Source organism: Oncorhynchus gorbuscha, linkage group LG18, assembly GCF_021184085.1.
Source record: "Oncorhynchus gorbuscha isolate QuinsamMale2020 ecotype Even-year linkage group LG18, OgorEven_v1.0, whole genome shotgun sequence".
NCBI classification, from domain to species: domain Eukaryota; kingdom Metazoa; phylum Chordata; class Actinopteri; order Salmoniformes; family Salmonidae; genus Oncorhynchus; species Oncorhynchus gorbuscha.
In genome coordinates, this window is record NC_060190.1 from 4,378,444 (window position 1) to 4,391,942 (window position 13,499).

A 13,499-nucleotide genomic window follows, 5' to 3' on the forward strand; every position below is an offset into this window, starting at 1 on the left:
ATATATACAGTAGGCCTGATAACTTTAATTTCTACAATAAGATGCACAGTAGGCCTGATAAATTTAATTTCTACAGTAAGATGTACAGTAGGCCTGATAACTTTAATTTCTACAGTAAGATGTACAGTAGGTCTGATCATTTTAATTTCTACAGTAAGATGTACAGTAGGCCTGATAACTTTAATTTCTACAATAAGATGCACAGTAGGCCTGATAACTTTAATTTCTACAGTAAGATGTACAGTAGGCCTGATCATTTAAATTTCTACAGTAAGATATACAGTAGGTCTGATCATTTAAATTTCTACAGTAATGTGTACAGTAGGTCTGATCATTTTAATTTCTACAGTAAGATGTACAGTAGGCCTGATCATTTTAATTTCTACAGTAATATGTACAGTGTGTGTGTGTTCTGTTATTCATCTGTGTGATGTGATCAATCCGTTTATTCCAGTTCAGAATGAAAATGACTGATTGTATTTTAACAGCAACAGTTCCAACCTAGACAGATATGTAAGTGTTTTTAATGGAGGAAAATAAACTAATACATATTTATATGGATATTTAATTATTATTTGTTTTTGTCTATATTGCATTTGTTTTAGGCATAAGAGCAATGAAATGTACGATATTTATGTATAGTTGCCTATTTTCCTGAGCTTAGGTCCCAGGAAAACACAGAATATCTCATTTGGGTCCCAGGCTGAAAAAGTTTAAGAAGCCCTGCTTTAGGGACAGGCAGAAATGTATGCACTTACTCTATTTCCTTTAAGAAATGGGGGAGGGTCATGCTTTTTCCATTTCAGTCAGAGAGAGGGTTTAGTGTTTTATATTTAGTCCAGGGGAAGGTCATATCATTTGTAATGGATTAAATGTCAGTATTTGTCACCATTTTGGAATGTACATATTGCATTCCCATCTAACTTCTGTGCACAACCCTGCTCTCTCTCTCTCTCTTCTTTATCTCTCTCGCTCCCTCAATTTCAATTTAAGGTGCTTTATTGGCATGAGAAACATATGTTTACATTGCCAAAGCAAGTCAAATAGATAATAAACTAAAGGAAAATGAACAATAAAAAATTAACAGTAAACATTACACTCATAAAAGGTCAAATTGAATGAAGACATTTCAAAAGTCATATTATGTCTATATACAGTTTTGTTATGATGTGCAAATAGTTAAAGTACAAAAAAGAAAAAAGAAATAAACATAAATATAGGTTGTATTTACAATGGTGCTTGTTCTTCATTGCTGCTGTTATGCTGGTGAATGAGGACCCAAAAGCGACTTAACGAAAACTGAGTCTTTATTCCAGTATATGACAAAAGTAATAATCCTGGAAAAATCAAGAAGAAAATAAAACAGGAAAAAACTTAAATCCACTCGTAGTAACGAGGACAGACTGGAGACTCGACCATTGACTGCAGGTTGCTTCGGGAAGGCACCGACCGTAGCAGACTAAGACACCTGCTTACACGCAGCATCTGAAGGAGACAAAACACGACAGGGCGAGACAAGGACACAGAACAGCGCACATCATACAAGGATCCGACAAGGACAGAAGCGGAAAACAAGGGGAGAAATAGGGCTCTAATCAGAGGGCAAAATAGGGGACAGGTGTGAAAAGAGTAAATGAGTGAGTTAGGAGAATGAGGAACAGCTGGGAGCAGGAACGGAACGATAGAGAGAAGAGAGAGAGGGAGGGGGAGAGAGAGGGATAGAAAAAGGGAACGAACCTAATAAGACCAGCAGGGGGAAACGAACAGAAGGGAAAGCACAAGGACAAGACAATATATGACAAAACATGACAGTACCCCCCCACTCACCGAGCGCCTCCTGGCACACTCGAGGAGGAACACTGGCGGCAACGGAGGAAATCATAGATCACAAACGGTCCAGCACGTCCCGAGAAAGAACCCAACTCCTCTCCTCAGGACCGTAACGGAAGACGAAGAAGAGGGAATCTAGGGCTACTACTCTAAAAAAAATGAGACACGGGTAGAGAACTGTAAGCTTTAGAGCAAACAGGACCAAACAGGCCAGGAGAGTAACAACTAGGGACAGACTGAGACACAGCAAGGCTAAGACCAGGAACAGGAGAGAGGCGGTGGCTGTGGACAGACTGAGACACAGCAAGTGCAGGAGCAGGACCAGGAGAGATGCGGTGGCAGGGAACAGACTGAGACACCGCAAGGGCAGGAGAGATGCGGTGGCTGGGGACAGACTGAGACCCAGCAAGACCAGGAGCAGAAGCAGAAAAAAAGTTACCAGACTTATTCTGCGCGCAGTCCGAACAAGCAGCCACAAAACGGCGCGTGTCACGCTCCTGAGTAGGCCACCAAAACCGCTGGCGAATAGAAGCAAGCGTTAACGCCGGGGTGGCCAGCTAACTTGGCAGAGTGCGCCCACTGAAGAACAGCCAGACGAGTAGAGACAGGAACGAAAAGAAGGTTACTAGGACAAGCGCGCGGCGACGGAGTGTGAGTGAGTGCTTGCTTAACCTGTCTCTCAATTCCCCAGACAGTCAACCCGACAACACGCCCATCAGGAAGGATCCCCTCGGGATCGGTAGAAGCCACAGAAGAACTAAAGAGACGGGATAAAGCATGAGGCTTGGTGTTCTTAGTACCCAGGCAATAAGAAATAACGAACTCGAAACGAGCGAAAAACAACGCCCAACGATCATGACGCGCATTCAGTCGTTTGGCAGAACGGATGTACTCAAGATTCCTTTGGTCAGTCCAAACGACAAAAGGAACGGTCGCCCCCTCCAACCACTGTCGCCATTCGCCTAGGGCTAAACGGATGGCGAGCAGTTCGCGGTTAGCCACATCATAGTTACGTTCCGACGGCGACAGGCGATGAGAAAAATACGCGCAAGGGTGGACCCCATCGTCAGTATCGGAGCGCTGGGACAGAATGGCTCCCACGCCCACCCCCGACGCGTCAACCTCGACAATGAACTGTTTAGTGACGTCAGGTGCAACAAGGATAGGAGCGGATGCAAAACGCTTCTTGAGGAGATCAGAACAACAATCATATGACCGGTGAGGAGGAAGGGAGTTGGTTCTGGACCGACTGAAGACCGTGCGCAGATCATGATATTCCTCCGGCACTCCTGTCAAATCACCAGGTTCCTCCTGTGAAGAGGGAGCAGAAGAAACAGGAGGAATAGCATACATTAAACACTTCACATGACAAGAAACGTTCCAGGAAAGGATAGAATTACTAGACCAATCAAAAGAAGGATTATGACACACTAGCCAGGGATGACCCAAAACAACAGGTGTAAAAGGTGAACAAAAAATCAAAAAAGAAATGGTCTCACTATGGTTACCAGATACTGTGAGGGTTAAAGGTAGTGTTTCACATAATATACTGGGGAGAGGACTACCATCCAAGGCGAACATGACCGTGGGCTCCCCTAACTGTCTGAGAGGATTGTCATGTTCTCGAGCCCAGGCTTCGTCCATAAAACAGCCCTCCGCCCCAGAGTCTATTAATGCACTGCAGGAAGCTGCCGATCCAGTCCAGCGTAGATGGACCGGCAAGGTAGTACAGGTACTTGACGGAGAGGACAGTCTAGTAGCGCTTATCAGTCGCCCTCCGCTTACTGATGAGCTCTGGCCTTTAACTGGACATGAAATGACAAAATGACCAGCGGAACCGCAATAGAGACAGAGGCGGTTGGTGATTCTCCGTTCCCTCTCCTTAGTCGAAATGCGAATACCCCCCAGCTGCATGGGCTCAACACCTGAGTCAGTGGGGAAAGATGGTAGTGTCGGAGAGAGGGGGACACAGTTAACGCGAGCTCTCTTCTATGAGCTCGGTGACGAAGATCTACCCGTCGTTCAATGCGAATAGCGAGTTCAATCAAAGAATCCACGCTGGATGGAACCTCCCGAGAGAGAATCTCATCCTTAACCTTAGCGTGGAGTCCCTCCAGAAAACGAGCGAGCAACGCCTGCTCGTTCCAGTTACTGGAGGCAGCAAGAGTGCGAAACTCTATAGAGTAATCCGTTATGGATCGATTACCTTGACATAGGGAAGACAGGGACCAGGAAGCTTCTTTCCCAAAAACAGAACGATCAAAAACCCTTATCATCTCCTCTTTAAAGTTCAGATAATCGTTAGTACACTCAGCGCTTGCCTCCCAGATAGCTGTGCCCCACTGCCGAGCCCGACCAGTAAGGAGTGATATGACGTAGGCAATCCGAGCTCTCTCTCTGAGTATGTGTTGGGTTGGAGAGAGAACACAATATCACACTGGGTGAGAAAGGAACGGCACTCAGTGGGCTGCCCAGAATAACATGGTGGGTTATTAACCCTAGGTTCCGGAGACTCGGAAGACCCGGAAGTAGCTGGTGGCACGAGACGAAGACTCTGATACTGTCCTGAGAGGTCGGAGACCTGAGCGGCCAGGGTCTCAACGGCATGCCGAGCAGCAGACAATTCCTGCTCGTGTCTGCCGAGCATCGCTCCCTGGAACTCGAGAGTAGAGTAGAGAGAATCCATAGTCGCTGGGTCCATTCTTGGTCGGATCCTTCTGTTATGCTGGTGAATGAGGACCCAAAAGCGACTTAACGAAAACTGAGTCTTTATTCCAGTATATGACAAAAGTAATAATCCTGGAAAAATCAAGAAGAAAATAAAACAGGAAAAACTTAAATCCACTCGTAGTAACGAGGACAGACTGGAGACTCGACCATTGACTGCAGGTTGCTTCGGGAAGGCACCGACCGTAGCAGACTAAGACACCTGCTTACACGCAGCATCTGAAGGAGACAAAACACGACAGGGCGAGACAAGGACACAGAACAGCGTACATCATACAAGGATCCGACAAGGACAGAAGCGGAAAACAAGGGGAGAAATAGGGCTCTAATCAGAGGGCAAAATAGGGGACAGGTGTGAAAAGAGTAAATGAGTGAGTTAGGAGAATGAGGAACAGCTGGGAGCAGGAACAGAACGATAGAGAGAAGAGAGAGAGGGAGGGGGAGAGAGAGGGATAGAAAAAGGGAACGAACCTAATAAGACCAGCAGGGGGAAACGAACAGAAGGGAAAGCACAAGGACAAGACAATATATGACAAAACATGACAGCTGCTGCGATTGCACACACTGTGGTATTTCACCTAATAGATATGTGAGTTTATCAAAATCGTATTTGTTTTCTAATTCTTTGTGGGTCTGTTTAATCTAAGGGAAATATGTGTCTCTAATATGGTCATACATTTGGCAGGAAGTTAGCAAGTGCAGCTCAGTTTCCACCTTATTTTGTGGGCAGTGTGCACATAGCCTGTCTTCTCTTGAGAGCCATGGCAACCAATCATTACGCACACCAGGCAACCAATCATTACGCACACCAGGCAACCTTCATTATGCACACCAGGCAACCTTCATTACAAACACCAGGCAACCTTCATTACAAACACCAGGCAACCTTCATTACGCACACCAGGCAACCTTCATTACAAACACCAGGCAACCTTCATTATGCACACCAGGCAACCAATCATTACGCACACCAGGCAACCAATCATTACGCACACCAGGCAACCAATCATTATGCACACCAGGCAACCTTCATTACAAACACCAGGCAACCTTCATTACAAACACCAGGCAACCTTCATTACAAACACCAGGCAACCTTCATTACAAACACCAGGCAACCTTCATTATGCACACCAGGCAACCAATCATTACGTACACCAGGCAACCTTCATTATGCACACCAGGCAACCTTCATTACGCACACCAGGCAACCTTCATTACAAACACCAGGCAACCTTCATTACGCACACCAGGCAACCTTCATTACAAACACCAGGCAACCTTCATTATGCACACCAGGCAACCTTCATTACAAACACCAGGCAACCTTCATTACGCACACCAGGCAACCTTCATTACAAACACCAGGCAACCTTCATTACGCACACCAGGCAACCAATCATTACAAACACCAGGCAACCTTCATTACGCACACCAGGCAACCTTCATTACGCACACCAGGCAACCTTCATTATGCACACCAGGCAACCTTCATTATGCACATCAGGCAACCTTCATTATGCACATCAGGCAACCTTCATTATGCACACCAGGCAACCTTCATTACAAACACCAGGCAACCTTCATTATGCACATCAGGCAACCTTCATTACGCACACGTCCGCCTCATCATTAGGGACACCTGGACTTAATCACTTCCCTGATTACTTCTCCCTTATTTAGCCCTCTGTTGTCATCAGTGCTTAGGTGTTATTGTTATTTCCTCTCACGTTCAGTACGCTCTCTGTGTTTGTGCTTTTGTATTTGTTCAGTATTAAAACTCACCTTCTGCACCTGCTTTCTGACTCCTGCCGTATATGTTATAACGATTAGCAGCAAGCAGCAGCAGCAGACTGTCTACACTGAGAGCGGGTTCCTTCGTGCTCCTGTCATTGGCGGTTGCAGTAAAAAAATATACATATATTCATATATATATTTATATATGTATATATACAGTACCAGTCAAAAGTTTACATACCTACTCATTCAAGGGTTTTTCTTTGTTTTTACTATTTTCTACATTGTAGAATAATAGTGAAGACATCAAAACTATGAAACAACACATGGAATCATATAGTAACCAACAAAGTGTTAAACAAATCAGAACATATTTTACATTTGAGATTGTTCCACCCTTTGCCTTGATGACTGCTTTTCACACTCTTGGCATTCTCTCAACCAGCTTTAGTCACCTGGAATGCATTTCAATTAACATGTGTGCCTTCCTAAAATGTTATTTGTGTAATTTCATTCCTTCTTAATGCATTTGAGCCAATCAGTTGTGTTGTGACAAGGTAGGTGTGGTATACAGAAGATAGCCCTATTTGGTAAAAGACCAAGTCCAAATTTTGGAAAGAACAGCTCAAATAAGCAAAAGAAAACGACAGTCCATCATTACTTTAAGACATGTCAATACGGAAAATGTCAAGAACTTTGAATGCTTATTCAAGTGCAGTCGCAAAAACCGTCAATCGCTATGCAGGAACTGTCTCTCATGAGGACCATCACAGGAAGGGAAGACCCAGCGATACCTCTGCTGCAGAGGATAAGTTAATTACAGGCTGAACACACCGTTCGCATTGCGTGCGTGAGCATTGCAAAATACATTTAGAAATCTATATCATTTTATTATTGCATACCCACTGCTCGCTCGTGCCAACGAGTGTCTGCGTTGCCAAGGGCTAAAATAGAAGTCAGTTCTATTTGTGATGCAGATCGTGCTGCAAGTCCTGCCTCTCCCATCTCCTCATTGGTTTTTAGAAGCAGGTACCCACGTGCCATTTCCTTATTGCTTATACCCACGTGGGTGACTGAAAGAAGAATGAGGTCAGTGGCGGTAATGCACCTAATTTATGAAAGTTGCCAATCGCAATATAAAGTCAAGAGGACAAAAAGCCTGGAAGAAGGAGAGATGACTAGAAACGATGCGGTTGACCGTTTTGTGTGGATTAATTGACGGAGTAGAGGACCTTGTGCATTTCAGGTAAAATAACAACTCAATGTTTATATCCCAGGACAAATTAGCTAGCAACAGCAAGCTAGCTAAAGAGGACAAATTAGCTAGCAAGTGCAAACTAGCTAGCTAAATTGCTATAAATGTTTAATGCCTTTCGACCTGTCCCCAAATTAATATAATTGGATCAGAGTTTGTTTTGATATTTTTACCTGCGTATCATTATCGCCATTGGTGTGGGGGGACAAAATGAATGTATGCACGATGGTGCACAGGCGCAGCCTGTTTTGGTTCCTTGTTCTAGTTAACTGCACCTCAGATTGCAGACCAAATAAATGCTTCACAGAGTTCAAGCAACAGACACATCTCAACATACCTGTTCAGGGGAGATTGCGTGAATCCGGAATTATTGGTCAAATTGCTGCAAAGAAACCACTACTAAAAGACATCAATAATAATAAGAGACTTGCTTGGGCCAAGAAAGATGAGCAATGGACATTAGACCGGTGGAAATCTGTCCTTTTGTCTGATGAGTCCTAATTTGAGATTCTTTGTTCCAACTGACGTGTCTTTGTGAGACGCAGAGTAGGTGAACAGATGATCTCTGCATGTGTGGTTCCCACCGTGAAGCATGGAGGAGGAGGTGTGATGGTGTGGGTGTGCTTTGCTGGTGACACTGTCAGTGATTTATTTAGAATTCAAGGCACACTTAACCAGCATGGCTACCACAGTATTCTGCAGTGATACTCCATCCAATCTTGTTTGTGCATCCCATCTTGTTTGTGGAACTATCATTTGTTTTTCAACAATGACTCAAAACATGCCTCCAGAATGTGTAAGGGCTATTTGACCAAGAAGGAGAGTGATGGAGGGCTGCATCAGGTGATCTGGCCTCCACAATCACCCAACCTCAACCCAATTGAGATGGTTTGGGATGAGTTGGACTGCAGAGTGAAGGAAAAGCAGCGAACAAGTGCTCAGTACATGTGGGAACTCCTTCAAGACTGTTCGAAAAGCATTCCTCGTGAAGCTGGTTGAGAGAAGGCCAAGAATGTGCTCAGGTGTCATCAAGGGAAAGGGTGGCTACTTCGAAGAATCAAAAATATAAAATATATTTTGATTTGTTGAACACTTTTTTGGTTACTACATGATTCCAAATGTGTTATTTCATAGTTCTGATGTCTTCACTATTATTATACATTGTAGAAAATAGTACAATTAAAGAAAAATGAATGAGTAGGTGTGTCCATACTATTGACTGGCCCCTGCATTAATCCAGCCCTGATGGCATCACACAATTCTGCCAGGACCACAGCTCGTGAGAAAGAGAGTGGAATGAGTATAACTAACCTATAGCGTATGGTTCATTTTGCCCACATGGGGCCAACTCCCAGAGGACCCGGGCCACACTGGAAGAGATCCAGGACTCCAACCACAATGGAAACATTGCTGGCACACAATGTGAGGAACACGGAGGAGAGGGTGCTCCTTTGTCATTGGCAGTCAGGGCATGTCAATATCAGGCAGGAGCTGTGTCCAGTGACGGGATGCTCCACCAGGTTTAGCAGGCTGGACCGGCACATGGACTCACACACAGAGCTCAACAGAGCATAGAGGAGACAGGCTTTAGATGCAGTTAGGAGACGGCTGACGATAGAGCGGTTGGTGACGTTGAGGGCTTCGATCCCTGTCATCCTACTGGCGACCCATTTGGATATTGTGAAGGTTGCGATGCAGGACTTTTTAGATTCACCTCCTTTGGCAGAGGAAGAGGAGGACGTGGGCATCAAAGATTATTCCTGCAACTGCCAAGTACCGATCCGCATCTAGGGGAACGTCTCGCTCGTTCAACTTCCGCATCTAGTTCAACATACACTCAAGGGCTCCCCCTGGCTGGGCCATCCAGGGGCGCTATGCTGTCAGTCTTGCAAGGACGTCTCTGTGAGGGTCATGGCTAGCATTCTAGCAAACCATCATCATGGGTTTGGTTAGCTAGCTAACTTGGCTAGCTAGTGTCATCAGCAAAACTTGTACTTAGCTGAGTCGATCTCTCTCAGGTCTGTGATTTTAAGGGTGCAGACATTCTCTTTTTTCCCCACTGAACTCAGCACGACCTGCATACTCTGGCATCGACTTTGACCCAGCCTATTGGAACAGCAGCAGTGAGAGCCACCCCCCCGGCTGAGGTTCCATATTGGTATCTTCCGTTGGCAGCTCTACCCACACCGAGAACACAACATGGTACCTCTTGCCCAGCAACTTAGCACTCACTGTATCTTCAGCGCAGGTCTGGCGATGTGTGTGTTCTGGAGGGGGCTTTGGCTCCTGATTGGTGAAGGACTGAAGTGTCAGATGTGGTGGGTAGCACCCTGGAACTTCATGTGGTTCACTGAGCCAATGCTTGTTCTACTGTTACAGTCACCGCTTGAGTTCCAATATTTTCACCTGTAGTGTACACTCCTTCACTACTTCCACCAATCCAATGCTTTTAGATTTGTGGGAGGCATGGATTAGTGGGAGTTTCCACCTATATTTCTTATAACTGTAATTTCATTTGTAATCATTGAAGGGAAGTGAACAAGTGTACACTTTTGGAGGAAGGAGAGATAATTGGGACAGACTGTAGTTGTGGTGTTTTGAGTCAGGTGTAGGGAGACCACCAGTGGATTAATAGACTGTAGTTGTGGTGTTTTGAGTCAGGTGTAGGGAGACCACTAGTGGATTAATAGACTGTAGTTGTGGTGTTTTGAGTCAGGTGTAGGGAGACCACCAGTGGATTAATAGATTGTAGTTGTGGTGTTTTGAGTCAGGTGTAGGGAGACCACTATTAATAGACTGGATTAGTCATAGAGACCACCAGTGGATTAATAGATTGTAGTTGTGGTGTTTTGAGTCAGGTGTAGGGAGACCACTTGGATTAATAGATTGTAGTTGTGGTGTTTTGAGGGTGATTGTAGTTGTGGTGTTTTGAGTCAGGTGTAGGGAGACCACCAGTGGATTAATAGACTGGATTAATAGTGTAGTTGTGGTGTTTTGAGTCAGGTGTAGGGAGACCACCAGTGGATTAATAGATTGTAGTTGTGGTGTTTTGAGTCAGGTGTAGGGAGACCACCAGTGGATTAATAGACTGTAGTTGTGGTGTTTTGAGTCAGGTGTAGGGAGACCACTAGTGGATTAATAGAATGTAGTTGTGGTGTTTTGAGTCAGGTGTAGTTGTGGTGTTTTTTGAGTCAGGTGTAGGGAGACCACCAGTGGATTAATAGAATGTAGTTGTGGTGTTTTGAGTCAGGTGTAGGGAGACCACCAGTGGATTAATAGATTGTAGTTGTGGTGTTTTGAGTCAGGTATAGGGAGACCACTAGTGGATTAATAGAATGTAGTTGTGGTGTTTTGAGTCAGGTGTAGGGACAACACTAGTGGATTAAAAGAAGAACTGCAGGATGAAAGCAAACCAACCAGATGAGTGACCCAGTGTGAGTCATGTGTGCAAGCACATGTATGTTTGTGTTTGAGGAACTGTGTGTGTAAGGTTAAAGCTATGATGACTCTCACACCGCTTTTTTCAAGTGTTCTGACTGAAAGTTTTGTGATGACAATTTTATTGATAGAGCTTTCGCCCATAGTTTAGGGACCCCCATTGTTCCTGTGGCTGTGCCCTTCCCCATTCCCGCATTAGATAGTCAACCGTTAGGGTCAGGGTTGATTAGGGAGGTCACCGCTCCTCTGGGCTTGGTGTCAAAGGGGGGTCACAAGAAGAGAATTAGTCTCCACCTTGCGCATTCCCCCTGAATATGCCGATTTGGCTCTCGCCTTCTCCAAAAAGAAGGCGATTCAATTACCACCCCATCGACGGGGGGATTGTGCGATAAATCTCCTGGCAGACGCTGCACTTCCCAGGAGTCACGTGTATCCCCTATCACAGGCGGAGACGGAGGCTATGGAAACACATGTCTCCGAATCACCAGGGGTACATTCGGTCCTGAACCAGTTCACTGTGAGTTACCTGCTACCGCTCATAGCCACAGCGATTAAGTCAATGCACAGGGCGCGCTTCTTCACCAAACTCTATCTCAGGAGCGCTTACAACCTGGTGCGTATCCGGGAGGGAGACGAGTGGACTACGGCTTTCAGTCCCACCTCAGGGCACTATGAGTACCTCGTCATGCGGTACGGGTTGATGAATGCGCCATCAGTCTTCCAAGCCTTTGTAGATGAGATTTTCAGGGACCTGCACGGGCTGGGTGTAGTGGTGTATATTGATGACATTTTGATATACTCCGCTACACGTGTCGAGCATGTGTCCCTGGGGGGCAGTGTGCTTGGTCACCTGTTGGAGCCTGACCTGTACGTCAAGGCTGAGAAATGCCTGTTCTTCCAACAGTCCAACTCCTTCCTAGGGTATCGCATTTCCACCTCAGGGGTGGAGATGGAGAGTGACCGCATTTCAGCCGTGCGTAATTGGCCAACTCCCACCACGGTAAAGGAGGTGCAGCGGTTCTTAGGGTTTACCAACTACTACTGGAGGTTTATCCGGAGTTTTGGTCAGGTAGCGGCTCCCATTTCCTCACTGCCCAGTACGCTTGCAGTGGTCAGCTGAGGCGGACAGGGCTTTTAGTCATCTGAGGGCTCTGTTTACCTCGGCTCCAGTGCTGGCCCATATGAATCCCTCTTTGGTGTTCATAGTAGAGGTTGACGCGTCCAAGGCTGGGTTAGGAGCCGTGCTCTCTCAGCGCTCGGGTACACCACCGAAGCTCCGCCCCTGTGCCTTCTTCTCGAAGAAGCTTAGCCCGGTGGAACGAAACTATGACGTGGGGGACCGGGAGCTGTAGGCTGTCGTCAAGGCCTTGAAGGCGTGGAGACATTGACTTGAGGGGTCTAGACACCCTTTTCTCATCTGGACTGACCACCGTAATCTGGAGTACATCCGGGCGGTGAGGAGACTGAACGCTCGCCAGGCAAGGTGGGCCATGTTTTTCACCCGTTTTGTGTTTACCCTTTCCTACAGACCAGTGTCATGATGTTGGCCACTTTGGGTATAGCAAGCCCACCCCCCTCTCCCTGCCTCCCCCTTTCCACCTTTAACTAGGTTGCTGTGGTCAGAGAGACGTCGTAAATTCCTGAGAATCTCCTCATGGACACATAGTAGAGAGAGAGTAGAATTGGAGCACAAATAAATTTCTTGGAGCACAAAGAAATTTCTTCCACCTCACAGAATTTGAGGTACGAACAAATTTCATGTTCCGGAGAAAATATTACTAGATGGCTAAAGGTTGCAGACCATGTTTTTCTCCATTAGGAGGACAAAGGTTGTAGACCATTGCTGAATCTTTTAACCATACCACGTGGTTAAACACTTAGACTATCGATACCGACAGAACAAGAACAAGTCTTTGATAGTGATTACTAGTCTGCAGCTAGGAATTCGGTATCATTGAATGCGAAGAACGGCAACCGCCGAAACATCCATTCTATAACAAATTAATGAATGTCACTTTGAACTATCCCCTCTAACCACAACCGAGAGAGAGAGAGGGAGAGAGACGGACAATTCCACAAAAGACCTTTCATCAGCGATCAAGACGACACACTGAGCGTAAATATATATATTGATTGCAATTGTTCCCGAATGAGTGAGTGTTCATGTGTAAAGGATTAGCATTTCAATTGTTATAATCATTAACTGTAGTGACTTCTTAGTCGACCCCCACTTCCCCTTTTATCTAACAAGCCGCCATGCCGGTTTAGCCACTAGGGCACATTCTCCTATCATTACATTTACCTTGTTTGTTTGTTTATGCATTTCTGTGAATTACTTAGTTAGTAATTAATAAATTATTTAAGACAATTTATGTATGGATGACTCATAGTGAAGACTGGGTTCGTGCAGATAACCAACAATTTGACGAGACTTACGTAAAGTAAATAATTAATTAATTTGACTAATTAGACTAACTAATTGATCAGATAAAATATCTGAAAAGTTATTTTA